The sequence below is a fragment of the Sander vitreus genome, chromosome 3 (assembly GCF_031162955.1).
Source record: "Sander vitreus isolate 19-12246 chromosome 3, sanVit1, whole genome shotgun sequence".
NCBI lineage: Eukaryota > Metazoa > Chordata > Actinopteri > Perciformes > Percidae > Sander > Sander vitreus.
The window spans coordinates 34,336,666-34,343,799 of record NC_135857.1 but is presented as its reverse complement, the minus strand read 5'-3'; positions in this window follow the sequence as shown (position 1 = coordinate 34,343,799).

Genomic DNA, 7,134 nt, shown 5'->3' with positions numbered 1-7,134 from the left:
TTATTTTCCTGATGATACTAAGTAACATTTCCAATGCAGGACTTTTACTTGTAACAGTATTTTTCAGTGCCGTATTACTACTTTTACTGAAGTAAAGGATCTGACTTGTTAAAGGGACAGTTCAGATGTTTTGAAGTGGTTATATGAGCTACTTCTTCACAGTCAAGTGTGTTAGCTACAGTAGATAATGGTCGGCACGCCCCCAGTTTGGAGAAAAAGACTGTGGTTTGGGTAGAAACACCAGTCCTCTTAAGTAAGAACACCAGTTTCCTGGGTGAGAGTCTTGTTTTTTTCTTAGCTTCTTCCGTGACATGAACTCCCCTCTCCATCTTGAAAGCCCTGTGTTTTAGGATCCAAACATCCTTCCTGCACAGATGTTTTTATAGCTACATGTATGAATGGTTCATGAGAACAGCCTGGGGCTCACTCCACACACTAAACTATCGTGTCTTTAGCCTTAGTTGTCCGTACGAGTCAGTTAACATGAAATCAGTGCGATAGATCAGTGAAGAAATGATCAGGTCCCTTCAGACATAGGCGTAATTTACAGTTGTAACCCCCCCCCCAAATAATCAAAACTGGCCAATGCAAACCCCCCCAAAATACCTATTGTCAATTTTTTAAATAAAAAAGGCATTTGCACCATAATTGGACGCAGAAAAGGCACAGATTGTTGCAGAAAAATAAACCAGAATGCAGTAAAGTGATTGAGATTGCTCAAAATTTCAAATTTGCTCAAAAGACGAGATTTAAACCTCCCCCCCCCCCAATGTTGAACCAGAGTTATGCGCTTGTCTTCAGATGGATTTTCAGGCGTGGCCCAATCAGGACGGCCAACACGGCCGCCAGAAGGTGTGATTCATCACCTGGAAATCCTTCTGTTCTTCTCTGTGTATCCCTGCGTCCAGCTGCCCTCCACCCCTCCCTGTGTGTACCCCCCCCCGGAGAGGGCGGGGGCTCCCCTAACGAGCTTACTACCGGCTAATCAGCTGAGAGGATTCCCATTGGCCTGAGAGTCCAGGGGCAAGCCTGTGGCGGGAGGTTGGCATTAAAACAACACTGATTGACACTGACAGGTCATTGCTACACATAATGGGATTAGAGAGAAAGAGAGAGAGAGGGAGAGGCTTTTTCAGAGGAGACAGCGAGAGAGTGAATAGTGTTCGTGTCACAGTGCCTCCGTGTTGTGCTCATTGTTGTACAGTGTTAGAAACATGTTGGATCAGGCTGTTCTCATGAACCGTTCGTAGATATAGCAAAACGTAAAGCACTGTAAGTCCTATGTATTACACGTATATATTACTGTATGCTCCACATTGACTGCTGCTGTATAAGAGTGCTCTTGTCCGTAAAACATAGGGCTTTCAAGCCGGGGAGTAGAGTTTGTGTCCCAGGAAAACCAAGGACTTTCACCCAGGAAACAGGTGTTTGTGTCTGGGGAATCATACCGCGGCTGCTGTTTTAACCCGAAACCGCAATCTTTTTTTTCTAATCTTAACTAGTGCTTTTGGTGCCTAAACGTCGTCACTAAACTTAACTGCAACGGCAGCTGAAACGACCGTGACCTGTTCACCGAGAGCTACAGAGGAAATTCAAATCCTGCACACTTTCTCACCTTCACACACCCGGTCAATCGCTGTGCGAGGGGAGCAAGATTGGTTTTAAAAAGCTGCCGGAAGGGAAAGTGGATTTCTTCTCCTTTTCTGCAGATAAACATGCAATCACTGGTGATGTTTGGGAGACATTTGAGAGGCTTTTTCATTTTATTCTTGTACAAAAATGAAAGCATTTATTCACACACATCCAAAAAAGGATTAATGAGATCAGAATCGACACATTGGATCTCTTATTTGATACCTCCTCGGTTGAACCAGAAGTTTTTCAGGCCTTTCTTCATGAAGGCCATCTCAAAGCTTTTATTCCTGCCCCGAGTAGCTAGGATTGTGGAAGGAGGAGGGATCTCTGAGGAGCTATGAGCGAGGATGGAGGGATCTCTGAGGAGCTATGAGTGAGGCTGGAGGAGGGATCTCTGAGGAGCTATGAGCGAGGATGGAGGAGGAATCTCTGAGGAAATATGAGCGAGGATGGAGAAGGAATCTCTTAGGAGCTATGAGCGAGGAGGGATCTCTGAGGAGCTATGAGTGAGGCTGGAGGAGGGATCTCTGAGGAGCTATGAGCGAGGATGGAGGAGGGATCTCTGAGGAAATATGAGCGAGGATAGAGAAGGAATCTCTTAGGAGCTATGAGCGAGGATGGAGGAGGGATCTCTGAGGAGCTATGAGAGAGGATATAGAGAGCAGCCTTCCCAGGAAGCCGTGCAGCTGAAAGCCATTGCTAACTCCACCCATACAGCTGACGAATTCACGTGACGCTTCGGAGGAAAGGACTTCTCATCCCTCTAAAAACACATTTTCTCGTTTCCTCACATTATTTCCTCGCATCTCTTCCCAAGGGAAGCAAGTAAAGGAAACATGGATGCAATTTAATAATCTGTGACGTAGGCCTACCAACAGTCACAGCTGTTCACATTTGTGTCCTCTGGGAAACAAGTGGTTCAGACAGCTAACTGGACCTGAAGCCACAATCAACTTTCAAACCCCAGGACTAGAACCGACTATGGTCCCTTAAAACAGGCCAGGACTGACACTACACAACAGCTTTTTTAGGTATCAGTGCTGTACGCTGCAGGAATAGAGGCCTTTATTTTAATTTATCATTTGAGAAACAAACTAAATTGTTATGCAATGAATTCTGAAATTGTTAGATTTGTCCTCCTGCTGGGGTTTACAGGCTGTTTGGGGATGGGGACCCAAAGTAAAAGGACAGCAGACAGGGCGAGTCAGCAAAGATATGAACACACACACACACACACACACACACACACACACACACAGGCTGTGCAGCTAGCAGGACGAGTGTCTGAGTGTTATCAGACTGGCTGTCATGTCAGCGCCAGCAGCTCTACTGTGATTCAGCAACACAGAGAGATAGAGATGGAGAGAAAAAGAGACGTGCAGACAAACTATCAATGTAGAGAGATAGTGTAAAGGACTTATTCCCCTATTCGTCGTGGATCTTAAATGTTACAGCAGTTTACAACGTGCAAATACAGCTGATTTTCTGTGCAAGATCACTGATGAGTTCATTTGCCAGATCAGAATTAGATCATGATCTATACTTTAAAATTCTGGAGATCTTCATTGCTCCAGTGAGGGGAAAAAGCTGCAGCATTCCTGGTTGAAGGACACAAAGGTCACAACATCCAGCAGCATTCTCAAAGCTTATGCACAACATGTTGTATCTTATGAAATTACAGCGACCACTGGCCGGTCACGTGACAGTTAAGTTTAGCGGTCTTTTTTTGTTTATGATTATTTTTTGGGCATTTTAGGCCTTTATTTTGACAGGACAGCTGAAGACATGACAGGGGAGAGAGAGGGGGAATGACATGCAGCAAAGGGCCGCAGGTCGGAGTCGAAACCTGGCTTGCTGCGTCGAGGAGTAAACCTCTATATATGGGCGCCTGCTCTACCAACTGAGCTATCCAGGCGCCCAAGTTTAGCGGTCTTTACAGTAAAATTTCTCCCAGAAAAGGTGACTGTGAGCCGGGTACAGAGCACTGTGAGGTGACGGTTGTTTCGGAGGCTGTTGCAGTGGAGTTTAGCCGACAAAAGGTGACGTCGTCGACAGTTAAGTTTAGACACCAAACTTGGAAAAAAAGATTGTGGTTTGGGTTAAAACACCAGTCCCCTTGTATATAAGGGAAAACATAACAAATTACAGTCCTTTTACTTTTCATAGCTATATGTACGAATGGGTTCATGAGAACAAGCTGAACTAGCTCAAAGAAAACTCTGATTGTATTGAAGTGAACGGGAAAACACACAACTTTCCTCCAGGAATCAATCATTGAAAACACAGGGAGTAAGAGTCTGCAACTGACAAACCCAAAAAACTCCTACAAGCTCCTTTAATCCGTTCACTCATGTGAACTCCGGATAATGTCCAAAGAATATAGTCCGAAGTTTACCTTTGACAAACGTTGCACACAACAGGGGAATTGTCAGTGTCTGACGCATTCTCAGTTCTTGGAAATACTCCGTTTGGCAGTGTTGTAGTACTCGAGATCGGTCTTGGTCTTAAGACCGGTCTCAAGACCACTTTTTGAAGGTCTCGGTCTCGGAATCAACCATATTTTTACTCGGATAAAGAGGATTCTGGATTATATTTCAGGACCGGTCAAAACCACAACGGCAGAGATATATCTCTACACTGCCTGTGCATCGTCTAATGTTATGTGTTAATTACTGTGATTGGATGTAAAACTTCCTCCTTCAAATGCAACCAATAACTTAATGCATTTCTAATTTGAAATGCGTTACTGTTAAGCCCCTCTCCCCGCCCCCTTAACGCGCACTCCCAAGAAAGTGAATGGGGGAGACAGGGGAAGCTCTGGCTGTCTGGGAGGGACTGGTCGGGTCTTGGTCTTGACTCGGTCTCACCCTGCCTTGTTCTTGGTCTTGGTCTTGACTTGGTCTCACCCTGCCTTTGTCTTGGTCTTGACTTGGTTTCACCCTGCCTTAGTCTTGGTCTTGACTTGGTTTCACCCTGCCTTGGTCTTGACTCGGTTTCACCCTGTCTTGGTCTTGACTTGGTTTCACCCTGCCTTGGTCTTGGTCTTGACTTGGTTTCACCCTGCCTTGGTCTTGGTCTTGACTTGGTCTCACCCTGCCTTGGTCTTGGTCTTGACTTGGTCTCACCCTGCCTTAGTCTTGGTCTTGACTTGGTTTCACCCTGCCTTGGTCTTGACTTGGTTTCACCCTGCCTTGGTCTTGGTCTTGACTTGGTTTCACCCTGTCTTGGTCTTGACTTGGTCTCACCCTTCCTTGGTCTTGGTCTTGACTCGGTCTCACCCTGCTTTAGTCTTGGTCTTGACTCGGTCTCACCCTGCCTTAGTCTTGGTCTTGACTCTGTCTCACCCTGCCTTAGTCTTGGTTTTGACTCGGTCTCAGCCTGCCTTAGTCTTGGTCTTGACTTGGTTTCACCCTGCCTTGGTCTTGGTCTTGACTCGGTCTCACCCTGCCTTGGTCTTGGTCTTGACTCGGTCTCACCCTGCCTTGGTCTTGGTCTTGACTTGGTCTCAACCCCTCAAAGTCTTGTTCTTGACTTGGTCTCGATACACTCTGGTCTTGGTGATGACTTTGTCTCGGTTTAGGTGGTCTTGGCTACAAAACTGCCATTTGGTTTAGGCATGGGGTAGTCTATATCCACGATGTTCCACTTCCGGGATTGCTCCGATGGTGCTGGAAATTCTGCCAGATGTCCTTATTTTCGGCCAGATGTCCATCACCTTCCTCTTCCTTTGTGTTGACGTTCTAACCTCCGGTGGATTCATGAGGACTATAGTTAACTGCTCCTCAGATCTCTGCAGGGTAAATCCAGACAGCTAGCTAGACTATCTGTCCAATCTGAGTTTTCTGTTGCACGACTAAAACTACTTCTGAACGTACACATGTTCCACCAAAACAAGTTACTTCCCGAGGCTATTTAGCAGAGGTACTGTTGAAGACGATTGTCATTGGTTTAAAGAAATGCCAATAAACCAGAGCAGGTTTTTCTTCTATCCAGGAATGCTGTGTGGACTAGCCAGACCTTCCTCCGCAGTGCTGTGGAGGAAGGTCTGGCAATGCGAGACTAGGCGAGGGGTGGCAGCTGGGTAGAGCGTGCAGGAGGCAGGACATGATGTGGATTACACTGCCATCACAGAGCCGGTTCCTAATGTGGTCATAAACAACCAAGTCTCTTGCCGTTACAACAGACATTCCTGAATCTCCTTCTCTCCAGTTACGACATTTTCGTTGGTGTCTTCCTGTAAATTCCTTCTTCTTCTTTGCCCTCTGATGTTTGTTTTCTTCCAGTTTCGTGCCAGCCGCCTGATAGAAACATCATCAACACGCCCAAGACATTTTCTTTGTGTGAATCACTCTTAATTTTCTTAACCCTCAGATGTTTGCTTTCTTCCGCTTTCGCGCCAGCTTCCAACGTGATATCATGGCTTTGCATAAACATACATGCCCACTTTCCACTACAAGTGCCGTGTTATCTGTACGCATTTTGAGCAATCCGCGTGTATGTCTACGCTGTATACAGCGGACGTAAACACACACTCAACTTTCTACAAGTGGCGTGTTATCGCGAAAACATACACGCATTTTGACCAACCTCCCTACACGGATTTCCGGCCTTTCATGCTACTCGCTACGACGTAAATTCACATGCAATCTCAAGGTAATGTAAGTCAATGGAGGCCAAAAAGCAAGTATGCGTCTTGATAACACGCCAATATTGGCATACGAATTGGCATGTCATACATACGCCACATCATGAGATCAGTCTGCAACTTTATGATAGAAACGTCCTCAACGTGCCCACTTGCTCGGTCCAACTGATTTGGACAATTGCGTTCTCACATAAAGCTCCTCTGTGTAATGTTAGAGATTTGTTGACTTGTTTCTTTCTATCATGAATAATTCAAATCCTCCTAGGTCCTGTGTGTGAATGGGGCTTGAGAGATTTACAGAGAGAAAAATAGAGACCGAGATTAATAAAGAAAAGGTAGTGAAAGGTGGAGAGAGGATGGCTGAATTAAAGTAGAGGGAGACAGAGGAGGAGAGAAAAGATGAGAGGAAAGGAGGTAAAACTAGACGGCAACCTAATTACACAGATTAATGTGGCATGGAGAGAGCAGTTACACAAATGGACTAAAAAGACCGAGAGGGAGAGACGATTGCACTGCAAGATGCTCAAAACTCTCCATCTCTCTCTCTCTCTCTCTCTCGTTAGACAGGATGTGTCAGCATAATACTTTATCCTCTCCCTCTTTCCCTCTCTGTCATTACCTCTCCCTCCTTTAATTCACTTCATTTCAACGAGTTTTATTGAATGAAAGTACAGTTCAGAGTATATAAAGTGGCTGAACACAACTTTTAGTTTCAAACAGGACTTGAACCCCGCTCTCCCAGGTCAAGGTCCTTTTGTTTGACCCATCCACCACCCCTAATGCTGGGTTTCCACAGGCAGCTGAAATAATGGCAGAGCGGAGCGATTCAATTCATTCCCTATGAGAACAGCGGT